This window comes from Nycticebus coucang, chromosome 15 (genome assembly GCF_027406575.1).
Source record: "Nycticebus coucang isolate mNycCou1 chromosome 15, mNycCou1.pri, whole genome shotgun sequence".
Lineage (NCBI taxonomy): Eukaryota > Metazoa > Chordata > Mammalia > Primates > Lorisidae > Nycticebus > Nycticebus coucang.
Window position 1 is genome coordinate 97,782,526 of NC_069794.1, and position 15,849 is coordinate 97,798,374.

Genomic DNA, 15,849 nt, shown 5'->3' on the forward strand with positions numbered 1-15,849 from the left:
GGGACACTTGGATCCTGAAGCCTCTTTCCTCCAGCAAGGAGAATAGTGATGTGGGTCTGAGTGCTCTGGAGTCAGCCACCTCAGGGCTATGTGACCTTGGATCTAACCCATCTGTGCCTTGGTTTCCCTCATCTGCAAAATGGCAAAAATGCTCTAACTGAGAGAACAGAGATCTGGGTGGAGAGGCTCCCCCAGAAGTGGAGTGCACTGGACCCAGGCTGAGCTGAAATACTTGAGAGTTTTGGGGCCTCCTGAGAGATGGGGTCCTGGGCCTTGTGTTTAGCCATGGGAAGGGGCTGCATTCTCCACCAATCCACCTGCCTCACTTGAGAACCCCTTGCTTGGGGACAACCCCTACTCCCTCACCTCCCCAGCCCCACCCTGGGGAGCCTGATGGGAGTAGGGTGGCCGACCATATCTGGGTCTTGTTTTCATTCTTCCCATCCTCATCTCCAGTTTCAGAGGAGTGGAGAGGGAGAGCTTAGAGGGGATTCTGGGGTGGCCAGAGGCATCTGAAACTCAGCCAGGATGGCAGAAAGGGGTGACAACTGCAGCTAGGATTGAGGGGTTCTGTGGGCAGATTTGGACGTCAAGTTTCTGGAGATGAATGTGTGGGGCCTCCCCAAGTCACTCGCAACCACAGCACACCCCCCCGTCTGGGGCTCAGACATGCCCTCTGGTCTTACCTTCCCAAAGGGCCATGGAGATGCTGGCATTGGTGCAGATGGACGGGCGTGGCCCCGCATTGGAGGGAGGGCTCTGGCCCCAGTCCCCAGGAGCAGGGCCAGGACTGTAGCCCATGGGTCTTCTCTGGAGGGGACGGTGACTCAGTGGTCAGCACCACCCTGCCACCATCCCTCCAAGGGGGTCTGGCCCCTTCCTGTGCTGAGGACTCCTTTTCAGAACACCACTCTCAATGCATTAAGTAACACACAGGGCTGCAGAGGAAGTTGGTTATGCAAATAGTTAAAAAGCACATTGACAGTAAAATTGAACAACGGGTTTTAGCCCAGCAGTAACTGTAACCCAGAGGGAATGTGAAAGACCTTTGGAGAGGTTGGCCAGCCTGGAGTGGGCTGTGAACACATCTGTGAGTTTGCTAGTGACAGTCTCAGGTGCCACAGGCACTGCCAGGGTTTGTGGCCTCAGCTCACAAGGGAAGGAAAGGCTGTGTTTCGGTTGGAGGTGAGTTCACCCTTCTCTCCAGTCAGACACGTGGATGCCTGACTTCTGTCCCTAACTTCTCCCCTGCTTTAGAGCTTCTGGCCAGGAATAGCAGCAGCAGCAGCCCTGTAATGCCTGCCACATGCAATAAGTGACAGTGATAAAACAACAGTTGCAGTCTCCCTGGAGGGCTGGCTTCCCTCACATCATCTTCACCATGGCCCTTCCAGGCAGGCACCTGTGTGGTCCTCATTATGCGAAGGAAGAGACTGAGGCACAGAGAGGCCGACTGACTTGCCCAGCATCACACATGGATGTCAGGATTTGAACCCAAGCCTGACCCCAGAGCCTGTGCAGTTTCCAGCCCCACTTCAAAAATGCCTGGTACACAAGTGGGGTTTAATAGATGTTTGACCCATTTAAAGGGTCATTGCTGAATCCTTTGTGTTCATGGAGGGACATTCCCTGGGGCTGAGCTGGGCTGGTGGATTTACAATGAGTTCTATATTTATCATCCCCATTCCTAGGCAGGTTAATGGATTTTAAATGGAGTAGATACTAATTGCCCCGTACTGTGGATGAGCCTGCCTGAGGGGAGGGTTTCCTCCAGCTCTGGGACCAAATTCCTTAGCATGGACCCACAGTGAACCTACAGAGAAGATTTAAATAGGCCAAGATGGGAGTAGGGAGGGTGTTCCGGCCGAGACAACAGCATGTGGGTAAAAGCGTGGTGGTGGGACTCAGATCTGCTGGGGAGACCTGGGTTGTGTTCTTCCTCCCGAGCATCCTCATGGTCCAGGGTCACGGGGCAAAGCTGTCCCTAGGACAGGACGCCTGTGAGATCCAGGCCGTCCTGTGTTTATTAATCACCACAGACAGGATGGGGTCGGGCCTGCTGTAGCAGCTCCGCGGGAAGGTGGGAGTGAGAGGGAACCTGTGGGACAGTGAAAGGAGGGCAGGACAGGAGGGAGGATGTCTACCCAGGTTCCACAGAGAGGGAGCCTGCTTCTTCCTTTGGCTTTAGGCTGTTTTTTCTTTTTTTAAATTAATTAATTTGAGGGACACATGGAATCTGTGAACATGATCATTCTAAAGAGACAGTGAACTTACAGAGAACAGCTCTTCCCCCTCCTGCTTCCCTAAATTCCCAGTTCCCCTCCTGGCAGCCAGTTTCTGGAATCTCTTTCCAGAATATTCTACCAAACATACAATGTGTGTGTGTGTGTACACATACATACATACACATATCCTACTTTTTAAAACATTTCAGTGATATCCTCCAACAGTCTCTCTTTTGCACTCTGCCTTTAACTTTGTCTTAAAGAGCTTTTGCTATTAGATTCATTCAATAAATATTTCTTGAGCACTTGCTAAGTGCTGGGTGCTGCTCCTGTAGGGCCAGACGGCTGCCCTGTCTTTACAAGTCTATGCCCAGCTCCTCTGCACTGGGTGCTGCTCCCCCATGTGTGCTGTGTTGTGGTCACTGCCCCCGGATGCTGTACACGTGGCTGCCCACGTGCAGGCGTGTCATAGCATAAACTCCTAGACTTGGAACTCCCACGATGAAAAGGGACATGTCTTCTCAACCTGACCAGTGGTTACTAGAGTGTAACCAGTGGTTGGAGCTTCAGGATCTGTGTTGTGAGCAGAGACACCCCCAGTTGGTGTCCCATGTGGCCAGCCTGAAGGAGGTGCTGCTGTGAATGGAAAGGGAGGCACAGGAGCCAGAGATGGGATGGGGCTGGGGAGGGAGACTGGAGAGGCCCCTTCTGCCCTCCAGGAGCCCCTCGGTCTGAGGGAGATGCAGAACTGAAGAGGTGTAGTGACCCCAGAGAGCTGAGAGTACCCAGGGGAGGCTGTGGGTGCCCAGAAGAGGCGAGTGACCAGGCCTTGGGGAACCCTCTCCACTGAGCACCCAGCACCCTGTCCTTGAGCCAGTCCTTTCTCTTGCTATCTCCTGGGAGAGTTGCATTAGCCATTCACTCACCCAGTGGGTGATTTGAGTGCCTGCTAGGTCCTGGGGGGAGAAGCAGTAACCTCTAAGGAGCACTGTGCCCACTCTGCATCTGGGGAAACTGAGGCTTTGAGGGAGAAGGCAAAGGGTTGGGCCCCAGAAATTCAGTCTCCTTCCTTGCTGAGGTGCTTCCATGAAGAGGAGCTTCTGGCCCCAACCAATTTTGGGGAATGGATCAGGTGGCCAGGTCAGGACAGCCCTCCTGCCTTGTACCCTAGGGCCAGAGGGCAGACCCTGGGCTCCCACCAGACCTGTTCTGGCTTGATAAGCTGCCCAGCACCATTCCTATGGCTCTGTGCCTTTGGGACCAAGACAGTTTGGGTGGTCAGCCTGGGTTTGGCCCCAGATGATTCCCAGCCTATGCCAGGCCCAACCAAGCGGGGACCCCAGTGTGTCCCCTTTGAAAGAGCAGACCCTGGCCCACCAAGGGTGGCACAGAACCCCAAGCTGGTGAGGGCGTCAAGGCTGCCACCGAGTCCTCTCTGTCTCCCCCACAGGCCTGTAAATTCTTCAGGAGGCCTGAGACATATGTGCCAGAAACCTAGCTGGCAGGTGCCCAGGGCCCTCTGAGTCCGGCCTGGCCGCCAGGCAAGTGGGGAAACAGAGTCATGGGCTGAGGCAAGTCTGAGTGGCTGGCTTTTTGCTTTCCTGGACACCAGGAAGCCTTACCCACTCCCAAAGTCTGGTCATCAGGCCTTATTTCATTTACAAAGTCATTTGACTTAGAATGGAAGAAGATATTTGCAGGTTATGTCTCTGACAAAGGTTTAATAACCAGAATCCACAGAGAACTCAAATGAATTAGCAAGAAAAGAACAAGTGATCCCATCTCAGGGTGGGCAGGGGACTTGAAGAGAAACTTCTCTGAATAAGACAGGTGCAAGGCCTACAGACACATGAAAAAATGTTCATCATCCTTAACCATCGGAGAAATGCAAATCAAAACCACTTTGAGATATCATTTAACCCCAGTAAGATTAGCCCACATCACAAAATCCCAAAACCAGAGACGTTGGTGTGCACGGCTGGTGGGAATACAAACTAATATGTTCCTTTTGGAAAGATGTTTGGAGATCACTTAGGGATCTAAAAATAGATCTGCCATTCAATCCTTCAATTTCTCTACTAGGTATATATCCAGAAGAACAAAAATCACTTTATAACAAAGATATTTGCACCAGAAAGTTTATTGCAGCCCAATTCATAATTGCTAAGTCATGGAAGAGCCCAAGTGTCCATCGACTATGAATGGATCAATAAATTGTGGTATATGTACACCATAGAATATTATGCAGCCTTAAAAAAGATGGAGACTTTACCTCTTTCTTTATTTTGTTTTAAACTTTTTAAACATTTTTATTTATTTATTTATTTATTTTGCAGTTTTGACCAGGGTTGGGTTTGAACCTGCCACCCTCGGTATATGGGACCAGCGCCCTACTCCCTGAGCCACAGGTGCCACCCGACTTTACCTCTTTCATGATTACATGGATGAAGCTGGAACATATTCTTCCTAGAAAAGTATCTCAAAAATGGAAGAAAAAGTATCCAATGTACTCAGCCCTACTGTGAAACCAATTTATAGCTTTCATATGAAAGCTATAACCCAACTATAGCCCAAGAAGAAGGGGAAAGGGGAGAGGAAGGGGAGGGGAGGGTGGCGGATGGGTGGAAGGTGGGTAATTGGTGGGACCACACCTACAGTGAATTTTACAAGGGTACATGTTAAATCTACTAAGTGTAACGTATAAATGTCTTAACACAATAACTAAGAAAATGCCGTGAAGGCTATGTTAACCAGTTTGATGAAAATATTTCAAATAGTATATAAAACCAGCACATTGTACCCCATAATTGCACTAATGTACACAGCTATGATTTAATAAAAAAAAGTCATTTGACTTAAAAAAACTGCTGAAGCAATAAATGATTTCTGCATAAAACGTGAACAAAGAGATGCATGATGTGCCCATGTGCCATGTGTGAGCAGACAGCTCTCATTCTACGTGACCGGAGGCACCAAGGCCAATCGTCCGCCAGGTCTCTCACCTACCGCCCTGGCCCTTGAGCACTTCAGAAGCAGGTCTAGACCTCCTCCTCCACGTGGAAATAAATTCCTTTCCTAGGAGGGCACACCATCAACAGTTTAGCATCCAAACTTCCAGATTTTTCTCTTTGAGAATGAATGCAGACACAGCGGAAGCTGGCCCTCTGCTGCCACTTGAGTCTGCTTTGTTGGGGTGGGGGGCAGTGTGTCTTGGACAGCTCACATTCCCTTGTTGGGACTCATAGAGAGACTTCTTTCTGTTTCAGAGTTCAGGCCCAATTCAGAGGAGCCTAAGGGCAGGGGTGGAGCCCTGCCCCCCAGAAAGGAGAGTCATGGGCAGGAGGTGATACCGAGGCCCAATCTGTGGGGTGATGGCCTCACATGGGGACAACTAGGAGGGTGGCACAGGGAAGAGGCAGGCAGTGCCCACAGTGGATAGGGGCTGGTAATTGGCCGGATTATCCCAGCGGGGAGGCCTCCTTGGGGAAAGCTATTTTTAACACTGCAGCTACTTGCCTCCTTCTCTTTACTGCCCTTTATTCCTGTCATCCTGGGGCCTGCAGGCCTGGCCTGCCTTCTTGGAAGCTCTATCCCTTAGAGGAAGGGAGGGATGAAACACCATCGACACACACCATGATGTGTGATCCCTACGCAGTCTGCCAGGCAGGGCTCTCACTTGCCCCACTTCAAAGAAGGAGAGAGGGAAAGTCCATGGGACATTCTGGAGGCCTTGCTGGTTGTCTTATTACCTTCACTAGCAGCCCCTTGAGGCCATTGGAAATTTCTTGAGCCTTTTATCTCTTTTTTTATTTTTTTGGCTGGGGCTGGGTTTGAACCCACCACCTCCAGCATATGGGACCAGTGCCCTACTCCTTGAGCCACAGGCGCCGCCCGGCCATTGGAAATTTCTTGAATTTCCAAGGGGTAGTTTTGGCTCACCATCAAAAGCCCAGGGGTGGATGTGAGTACCTTAAATGATCCATCTAGAATCTTGTTTCCCTCAATATTTCAGCTTTACTTTCCTCTGGGTGGGTCTCATTTCAGGTGGGCTGGCTCCACGTGAGGCAAAGGTGTCCCTTGTGTTCCCTCAGACCAGCCAAAATCCTAGGGCTGACTCTCATTGGCAGGCTTAGATCAAGTGCCCATCCCTCGGCCAATAGCTGTAATGCTCATGGCCAGGCTTGGGTCACCTGCTCTCCCCAGGCCCATAGGAAGTGCATCGTAAGGGTATGGAGGAGGAGTGGGGAGAACCAGAGCAAAGCTCTCAGAGGAGAGGCCTGGACAATGGGAGGATTGGGACCAACAAGCTCCGTAAAGTCACACAGCTGGACAGAAACCCTGAAACCAGACGTACCCAGTGCCAAGGAAATGTTGGGTGGAGCACGGATAACATCATGGTCTCCAGCCCTGGGTTCTGCCCAGTCAGGTGCTGTTAGAGCATCCTGCTCAAGGCTGCAGCCAAGAGGGCTGAGGGCAGGGCCCTACATAGGAGAGGTGAGTCAACCCGCAGCTCTAGAACAGGGTGGGAGGGACTCAGAGTCCTATGTTCAGGGCTGCCCACCATTCCTGCATGCCTCAGATCAATGCACAGGGTCAGCTGGGGCCTGTGCATGTGCTTGCACATGTGAATGTGTGAACAGGTCTGAGTCATGTCTCCAGAGTACCCCTAATGAAGGCCATTGGCTTAGGCCTGCCCCATACCCCTCAAGGATGGACAACCCACCCCATCTTTGAGTACTCGCTTCCACCTGGCTTGGTATCATTTCTCCATCTACCAACTGAAGCAGCTTCTATCTCCTATCACCTAGGATTTAATTCAGGGCCTGGGACACACTCAGTGCACAGTTGGCATTGACCATTATTGCCATCACTGTTAATATTTTCTTTCTTTTTTTTTTTTTTTTGTAGAGACAGAGTTACTTTATGGCCCTCGGTAGAGTGCTATGGCATCACACAGCTCACAGCAACCTCCAACTCCTGGGCTTAAGCGATTCTCTTGCCTCAGCCTCCCGAGTAGCTGGGACTACAGGCACCCGCCACAACGCTCGGCTATTTTTTGGTTGCAGTTCAGCCAGGGCCGGGTTTGAACCTACCACCCTCGGTATATGGGGCCGGCGCCCTACCGACTGAGCCACAGGCGCCGCCCCACTGTTAATATTTTCATCAAAAAGTGTCTTGAGACAAATTGTGTTTAGGAAAGAGACTGAGCTGAGGGCAGGTCTCTTGGGCCTGGTCCCTGTTTAGCAGCTCACTGCCTGCCTGACAAAGCTTCTTTTCATCCTGGCCCACCGCTGTGGGTGGGGATCAGCCACCTGAAAGGGGCTCAGCCACTCAACCCTACCAGAAAGGTACAGCCTGGATCCAGCCTGGTCAGGTCTCTCTGACTGTCTAATGGAGGTTGGAGTGAGAAGCAGGGTGAGACTGAAGGAGGAAGCAAGGCTTGTACTGCCAGACAGCCCATGACGGCAGGGGCAGCGTGGCTCTGTGACAGTGCAGGTGGAGTCAGTGCAGCTGTAGAACTTGAGCTGAGTAGGGCAGAGAGTCCCTTTCTGGCGAGCCCCTCTGCCCATGTCTGTCCACTCTCATTCTGTAGACACAGCCCTCCCATGCATCCTGGGCTCTGGGCTGCAAACACGCCGGAAGGACATGGCCTTGCCCTCATGGAGCAGATGCCCTGGCAGGTGAGATGACAGTGAACACAACACCCAGAGATTGGCCAGCTCGGGGCGGGGGTGGGGGTGGGGGGGAAGCACAGCAGGGGATAAGAGGTGAGTCCTGTGGGGCAGAGAGGGCCTCTCGGAGGGTTCGTCTCAGCTTCCCCTGAAGGAAGAGCAGTGCAGGGAGATAGTGCTCCTGACTGAGGGCCCATGACCCTCAGGCCCAGCCTGGCCCCGCCACAGAATCAGGCTGGTGGCATGGGAGTGCCTAGATGGCCTATCAGTATGGCTGGAAGGGGATGATGATGGGGGAGGTCTGGGGTCTCAGGGACTTTGGCTATCACTCTAGGAGGTTTTAAGCTGGCTATGCCTAGGGCCCAGTTTACATTTTGATGATGGGAGGCTCTGAGGGCTAAAGCTGGGCCAAGGTCTAGGGTGCAGGTGAAATCCTAGTGGGCTCTCAGTAGGAGGCATTCTGGGAGGGGATGAGATGCTGGGCTGATGCTGCACTGGGAGCAGCTCCCTGAAGGGCAGGTAAATACCCAGGAGGGTGGTCTGGTTTTTATCTCAATTGATGATTGATTTATGCCTGCAGCCAGTGCATTACCTTGTGGCACTAAGATGATTATTATGAGGGCCAGTGGCTGCTATCTAGGGAGGTTGAAGCCCTGAACCTACTGTCCCCTGGGACCAGCAAATCTCAGCTTTCAGGGTACCCTCCATGGATGGCTTTGTGGTATTGAAAGAAACCTCCCGTCTCTGGGCCTTACTTTCCTCAAAAAGAAGAGGAGATTCCAAGCAAGCCAAGGGTTCTTCTGGCCTCCCAGGCCTGCAGCTTGGAGGATGTGCAAATCTGAAAATATTTTTTGAATGGCAAATATGTGCCTGGTCCAAAGCTGGGAAAGACTGGGCCACAGACAAGCCTCATTGTTATCCTTGTCTTGGGGAAGCTCCCACCCTGGATGGAGAAGAAAGAGAATTTTAGATTAAGGGAAATCGAGTGCAGAGTACATGTGGAGGGTGTCGGGAAGGACAAGCCTTGCAGGACACCTAACTGCAGTCCTTGGCTTCTCCAAGAAGTCATTGGCTTCTCCCACATGGCGGCTAATTTTCCCATGGTGTGGCTGTTACCACCCCCATTGACAGAGAAATAAGTGGAGCTTCAGCCAGGGATATGTGTGAGGTCCTCCTGGAGGAAGCAGCAGTGTTGAAGCTTGGTCTGTTTAGTCCCTCTGGGCTACTCCCGACACTGCCACTCAATACTGGAGGAAGGCACCATGTCCCTCTCTGGCTGTGGGTGGCCACAACCCCCTCTGCCCACAATGGCAGGTGTTTGAGCTGGTTAGAGAGAGATGCCGCCATGTTGCCTGTCCTGGCCGTGTCTTGGCCTGTGTTCTGCAGGAGGCTGGTGTACTGCTGCCTGGTTGGGGGCTCACATGGAGTCCTATAATAGGTGGCATGGGATGTGATTACGATTGGGAATGGAGCTCACACCTTGCAGGTGGATGGGAGGGTGGTGGAGCCTGGAGAGCAATACCTAGGAGTCAGGCTTGCTTCTCTGCTGGGGCCTCTTCTGCTGGATAACCTTGGGCAAGACACTTGCTCTATCTGTGAAAGGGTGAGAATGGTTCTGGGGGAGGGCCTAGAAATCAGGGAGAGATTTAGCCTGCCTTGCACTGGCCAATTGGCTGTCTGGGCCAGCAGCTGAGTGGGGCTCATGTGAGGGCTATTCCAGGTTCCAGGATGCCCTGTGCTCATCCCCTTGTCCCAGGGGCTGTCAGAATCCTGGAGGAGCAATGAGGTGTTTCCCATGCATTCCCTTGTCCTCCAGCTGAAGAGATGCCGCTGGTTCCTAGGGTACCCAGCTAGGGCTCCTAGGACAGCAGCTCAGGCTCCGAGGACTGGGAAGAGGGACTAGAGTGCTGCTTCCCTTGCCACTGGCTTTGGCTGCCACATTTTCTGGGAAATGGGGTAGGGGCCAGCAGAGAGCTGAGTCATTTCCCTCTCTGGTCACTTGAAGGAAAAAGGAGGAAAAGTTTCCTAAGAGCCTTTGGTCCCCTGGGAGGCTGGTCTGAGGAGGAGGAAATCGAGACACTGTGTCTCAGACGGGGCAGGTGGGGGCTGGAGTCCCTTGGGAGGCCCCTTGACTCTCTACTGCAGTGCTAAGCAGCTGTCAGGCCAGGAGGCAGGACTGTCATCTTGGGCACATACCTGGTTTTGAGTCCTGGGTCTGTCATTTAGTAGCTCTGTGACTAGCCAAGAGACCACCCCACTCTGCCTCAGTTTCATTATCTGTAAAATAGAGCCAGTGAGCTTATGTACCCAGGAGGATCAGAGTGGAAATCAAATAATTCTTGCCAGCTCATTAGCATGTATGAGTGCTCAATAAATATTAGTTGTTTTACTCAGCAAGGAGCTGTGCTATGATACACTTTAGGTATATACATCCCATTTAATCTTCACTCCAGCCCAATGAATTTGTGAGCTCCATTGTCATTGGGGAAGCTGAGGCAACAAGGGGTGAACTGACTTTTCTCCACAGTAGGTCAGCAGAGGAGGTGGGATTCAAACACAAGACAGCGTGAGGCCAGTGAATGCTGGGCTATAACTAGCAGCTGCCTGGGCCCAGAGCCTGGGGCTGGTAGGGCCTGCAGCTTGCCCTGCTTTGAGCCGCCAGCAGTCTGGGCGCTGGCCAGCGAGCCATCCGCCTTGGTTAGAATCCTGCAGCCAGTCTCCCTGCTGTGCAGACACATAATCATATTTCACATTAAAGGGGAAGTTGGAGGCCAAGGGGGCCGGGAGACCTTTGAGGCTTATGCTCTGGGCACAGACCTGCCTCTTCTGCCCAATTCTGTGGCCCTAGCACTGAGCTGGGGATTAGGCCAGTGATAAAATGGGGTTTCCCTGGGTGAGGGCCCAGCTGAGCAGGTCTGTCTGCCAGGATGAAAGACCTGAGCCTTGTAGGAGGCAGAGAGGTATGAGGCCCAGATGACAGGCCCCAGGAGGCTGGGAGGGCAGATGGGGGGAGGGCAAAAGAAGAGGGTCACATGGGGGTCTTCAGCAGAGAAGGCAAGGGGAGAAAGCAGGAGCTGGGAGAAGCCAAACAGCACAAATGGGGAGGAGAGAGATGCAGGGCAGGGAGGCAAGGGAGTGTGTAACAGTGTGCAGGCCTGGTGTGCAAGGGCAAAGGATTCTGTGGGAACGCACTAGCTCATACTGTATACACATGTGCCCTCGGGCAGATGCCACCCTGGATGTGGACATCTAAGTGTGTGTGCAACTGTGACCACCATGCATATCAGGCCATGTATTTTACACGTGGGGATGTGGGACCTGAGCTCTTGTATCCGAATGTGTGCACGCATGTTCAAGATTCCCCTGCCTGTGGGTTCGCTAGGCACCTGTGAGTGCGCGCGTGTCCCTGGGAGGACGTGCCTGTGTGTGCGTTTGTGTGTGTATGTGTGTGCGCGCGCGCGCGTCCCAGTACGCAAGTGGCTGGCGGTGTGTGTGAGGACGGCCCGGGGCTAGGAGCTGCGCGGGGCCAGGCCAGGGCCGCGGTAGGCGGGAGCAGCGGCGGTGCGGCGCGGGGCGGGCGTGCTCTCGGCGGAGAGTTAGAGCTGAGTTGCAGAGCTGGGCTCTGAGGCAGCGGGGCGCGGAGCTGGGTGCGCGCCGAGCTGCTGCCTCCCGCCGCCTCCTCGCCCTCCATTCCTCGTTCCTGGTCTTCTCTGGGCCACGCCGCCGCCGCTTGCCGCCTCCCTGGGAACGGTAGCCGGGAGAGGGGGGCTGGTGCGGCCGGAGCCCGTGGGGAGGTGCGGGGAGCCTGGGCGTAGGGGAGCGCGCCTGGCCTTGCCCGGGATCAGATAACAGCCGGAGGGGGAGGGGGTGAACCGGCCACGCTCACAGCCGGACTGAGGGACGGACGCCAGCCTCCTTGGCCCCAGCGAGCGTCCAGGGTCGCCGTCCAGGTGCGCGCCCCCCACCGGTGGTTGGACCTGGAAGATCTGCGCCCTGGACTGACGCGCCCCTTGGCATGGAGCGCCCCTGGGGGCTTCCCTGAGGCGGTGGTGGCAGTGGCGGCGATGCAGCCAGCAAGGCGGCTGCCGCGGCCAGGAACGGCCGCCTGGAGCTCGGAGGACGCGGAGCGCGCCGCGCCCGGGCTGCTGACCGAGGTAAGTGTGCTGCCGCGGCCGCACGGCCCCCGTGGGGCCCGGTCCCGGTTCCCCTAGGCCGCCCTCCGTCCCCTGGCCCGGAGCAAGTAGCCGTGGTGCAGCAACAGGGAAGGTGGAGCGGGAGGGTGTTTTCTCTGTCCCCTCCTTTTCATTTTTTTCCTCCCTTGGTGAGCCATCGGAGGAAATGCTGACTGCGAGCTTTTCTTCCCCTGCTATGTCTCCTGCTGCCACCACCTGGGAACTTTGGTCCTGGTTAACCTTCGTGGGGGGGCGCTCCCTGAAACTTTGGATCCCTCGGCCCCCCTCTGGCCGGTTTGCACGAGGGGGCTCGGGAGGGAGCGTGCAGAGGCACTTTCACGCACGGTATAGGTCCTATGCGTGACCTTCCCAGAGACCCCGAGATTAAAGTGGGGGTACGGAAGGCAGAGCAGCGGGCTATGTGAGCAGCCGGGAGAATGCCCCAGACTGGAGACCTGCGGGTCCTTAGATTCGTTTCTCTTTCCCACCTCCTATGTTTCAACGGAGTAAAAATATTCTGGAAATGATTCCTGCCAGCGAGCCAGCCTACAAGTCCTGCGGCTCCTTTTTGCTTTTAGAAATCCCCCTTGATCTTCAAGGGGTTGGAGAAGAACCCCTCCCTGAGAAGCCCCCGGGGTTTCAGGGCCAGTGTCCCCGTTGGGCGCACATCCACTCCTAGTGCCTGGGCAAACAGGGTGGGGAATCTGGGGCTCCTAGGAAATGGCAGCTGGGGTGGGGAGCCCTTGGTGGGGGTTCAGATGGGAGTGGATGCTCAGCCAGTGTTTGTGCCGGGTTCTGATCCAGAGTGCACATGTCATGTGAACGACTGAGACTCTGTGCTGGGTACAGGAGTCACAGGAAAGTGTTTCTTTGGGGATGGCCCTTGGTTCTGGGAGATTCTTCTGTCTCACCACAGTCTGGACTTGCTGGGACCTGGGACCGGCTGCTCCCTGTTTTGGAGGGGAGCATCGCTTAGCAGCACTGCCTGTGGCCAGCTGGAGCCCCACAATAGAGTGCTGGGGACCTCCTGCTCCCCACACTGCATCCCTGAACCCGAATTCTCAAGCTCTGTCTCCCTAGAGAGTGCCGAGGCGCCTACACGCCTCTGAAATCGGCAGCCGCCTCCTCCAAGGTGCAAACTAAGCAGGCGTTTGCCCCCGCCTCCCCTTCACCCCTACCCCCAGGTGCCAGAGGAGCAGTGTGTTCCCCCTCCCCCGCCTCCCCCTCCCCCCCGCTGCTCTGGCTCTGGGCCCCCAGCCTCACCTTGTGCCAGGTCTCACTTTAGTGGGTCCTGCTAGCGCAGTTCTGCCCTCCAGCTTGGACTCCACTGTGTGTGGGGAGAGGGACCAGAGGTGAGACCTATCTCAGCCCTGGGTGCCACCAAAGACTTAAGGCCTTTTTGAGGAGTACTTCCTACAGTGTTCTGAGGAGCCTCTCAGTGTGTGCTGGGACTCTGAACATGCCTAGCAAAATCTGCCCCTCCAACCAGCTAGGGGACCTGAGGTTGGCTGGTTTAGGAGGGGGACCCTGGGAGGGCTGCCATCAGATGGAGCCCTGAAGTGAAGGGGAGGGAGTGGCTTCAGCACCTGTGGGGACAAGGAGGGTGGCTCCAGTGTGCTGGGCAGCAGGAAGGTCCCTCTTCTCCACTGGAGCAGGGCTGTGGGCAGACAGCCAGCACTCTGTAAATGAGCTCCAAGTCCCTGATTGGTCCCTTGTTCCCCTCCTGGTGAGGGCATAGCTGAGCGCCCTCATGGCTGAAGGACCCTCCCATGGCCACTCCCAAGGCAGGCTCCCAGAGAGATCCCTTTATATATGTGCCTCAGCTGGGAGGGGTGCTCAGGGAGGACTTGTTGGGTTTGAACAGAAGTCTTCACCTAGCTCTCCCTAGGCGAGGGGGCTGCCTCTGCCAGCTTTCCTGCCCCGGGACACGGTGTCTCCCTTCCTACGTTTGCCCAAAGTGGGGCAGGGTAGCACTGGCTTGCCTGGCAACAGTGAAATAATAATGACAATAGCAATACTAGTAATAGCAGTGACAGCGACAGTAACACCCTGCACTGTGCAGCTTGGGGGCTGGTGCAGGCTGGGGGCAGTGCTCTGTGCCCAGCTAGGCCACTTGTGCTCTGGGCCACAGTTGGCAACCCCACGCATGGCATCAGAGGCCTTGGCATGCAGCTGGGGCGGAAGTGACTGCATTGTCATTCCTGGCAACCTCTGTGACCCTTGCCAGGCCCCCAGTAAGAGTCTGCCAGTATGCCCATAGTGCCCACCAACAGGCACCCCAGCCCCCCTGCTCCCAGACCTGGCTCTGAACTGGCCTTGCCTCTGGTAGGTGCTACTGGTATCTGTGACTGGGCCTTGGCCACGGCTTCATGGTGAGCAATGTTGGCACACTTGCCCCTCCCCAGAGCCTGCGGCTGGAGCCCTGCCATGGCTGTCACGGAGGGGTGGCTGGAAGGGCAGCTTCTGGGCAGTAGGAAAGGTGGAGGCTGGGCTGGTCACAAAGAAGGTGTGGTGGGCATGGGCTCAGCCCCACAGGTTGGCTGTGTGGGGACCTGGCAGTGTGATGGGCCGGCAGCAGGGAAAGGCCAAAGATGAAAGAGAGCTGGCCTGAAACTGGGCCGTGTGTGCCTTCAGAGGTACTGTGGGCTGAGGGCTGGGAGCTGAGTGGGGGAAGGTGGGGTTTCCAGAAGAACCGGGCCCAGGGCAGGACTGAAGGCCCCGCTGGGCACTGGCCCAGGGCCTAGCACTCTGCCAGCTGACTTAATTTCCTAATGGCCTGCTAGTGCAGAAAGTGGCAGTGGCTCCACTGTGCAGACAGGGGACTAGAAGTGCTAGAGGGACTGGCCTGTGTGTGCTCTGCCGGGGACAGAACTGCACCTTCCCTGGTTCCATGACACCCTGCCTGGGGGCACTTGTGTGCCAGGCTGGCTTCAACCCCCTCTCCTCTCAGATGAGTCCCACTATACCCTAGGGCTGCCTGCTGTCCCCACTTCTAGGGAGCTGCATCCCCAGGACCTGGAGAAGGCCTGGCATGCACTAGGTGCTCAGCAAATGCTAGATGAGTCCATGTCTGGCCACAGAGACCTTGGCAGCAGTTCCAGCCTCCGGGTGCTGGTGTGAGCTGCTCAGCTGTGGCCCCTGGTCTGGTCAGCACTCTACACAGTGCTTAATAAGGGTGTCACAGGAGTGAAGACCTGGCCTCTGTCCTCACCATCTGGGAGGAGACTTGAGGACAGACAAGTGGGGCAAGAGAGTCAGGGAGTATCACTGGGATTGAGTCACTTCTCTTGGCATCAGTTTATTATCTGTGAAGTAGTAGGACCAAAGCTCTCAGTTGGGGACCCAAGACAGGGCAGGAGAAACTTGAGCCTTGGTGTGTGCTTGGGGAGGTGGAGGTGGGCAGGGCCTGGTCTCAGAGAAAGAGGCAAGTGGAAAGAGGGCCCAGGAAGGAGATGTGTGAGCATTCATGGTGCTGGGGCCTTGGAAAGCTGTCTAGTCCATCTACACTTCCCTTGGCTTGTGGCGAACAGTCGGGAGGAGTGGCCCAGATGTCCCCTTGATCCCCTACCACTAGAGGTGTTCTAAAGGCCAAGTCTTCCTGCCAGGCTGCTGAAGCGGTAGCATGAAGCTGTGGGACCTTGGTCACAGCCTTCAGCCCTGTAGCATGGGACATAGTTCCATTCGCACAGCCAGCTAGGCATGAGAACTCCTCTCTCAGCTGCCCTGGGGACAGTTCTGCCCTGGCTGTGCATTCTTCTTGCACCTTGAATCTTGCCTGAC

General features: G+C 55.2%; 2 protein-coding genes across 6 annotated transcripts in view; one reads left to right on the plus strand and one right to left on the minus strand.

Moving 5' to 3' along the window:
* LOC128566373 (glutamate dehydrogenase 1, mitochondrial-like) overlaps positions 1 to 15,849 on the minus strand; it is a 263,695-nt gene that overhangs the window by 193,367 nt on the left and 54,479 nt on the right.
* KCNJ12 (potassium inwardly rectifying channel subfamily J member 12) overlaps positions 11,401 to 15,849 on the plus strand; it is a 38,917-nt gene continuing 34,468 nt past the window's right edge. For 4 of the 5 annotated variants that reach the window (XM_053563233.1, XM_053563232.1, XM_053563236.1 and 1 more), the window contains exon 1: positions 11,401 to 12,051. The gene's annotated coding sequence lies outside the window, so the exon portion shown is untranslated. The remainder of the gene's footprint in view (positions 12,052 to 15,849) is intronic. The other variant, XM_053563237.1, reaches the window with a different exon arrangement.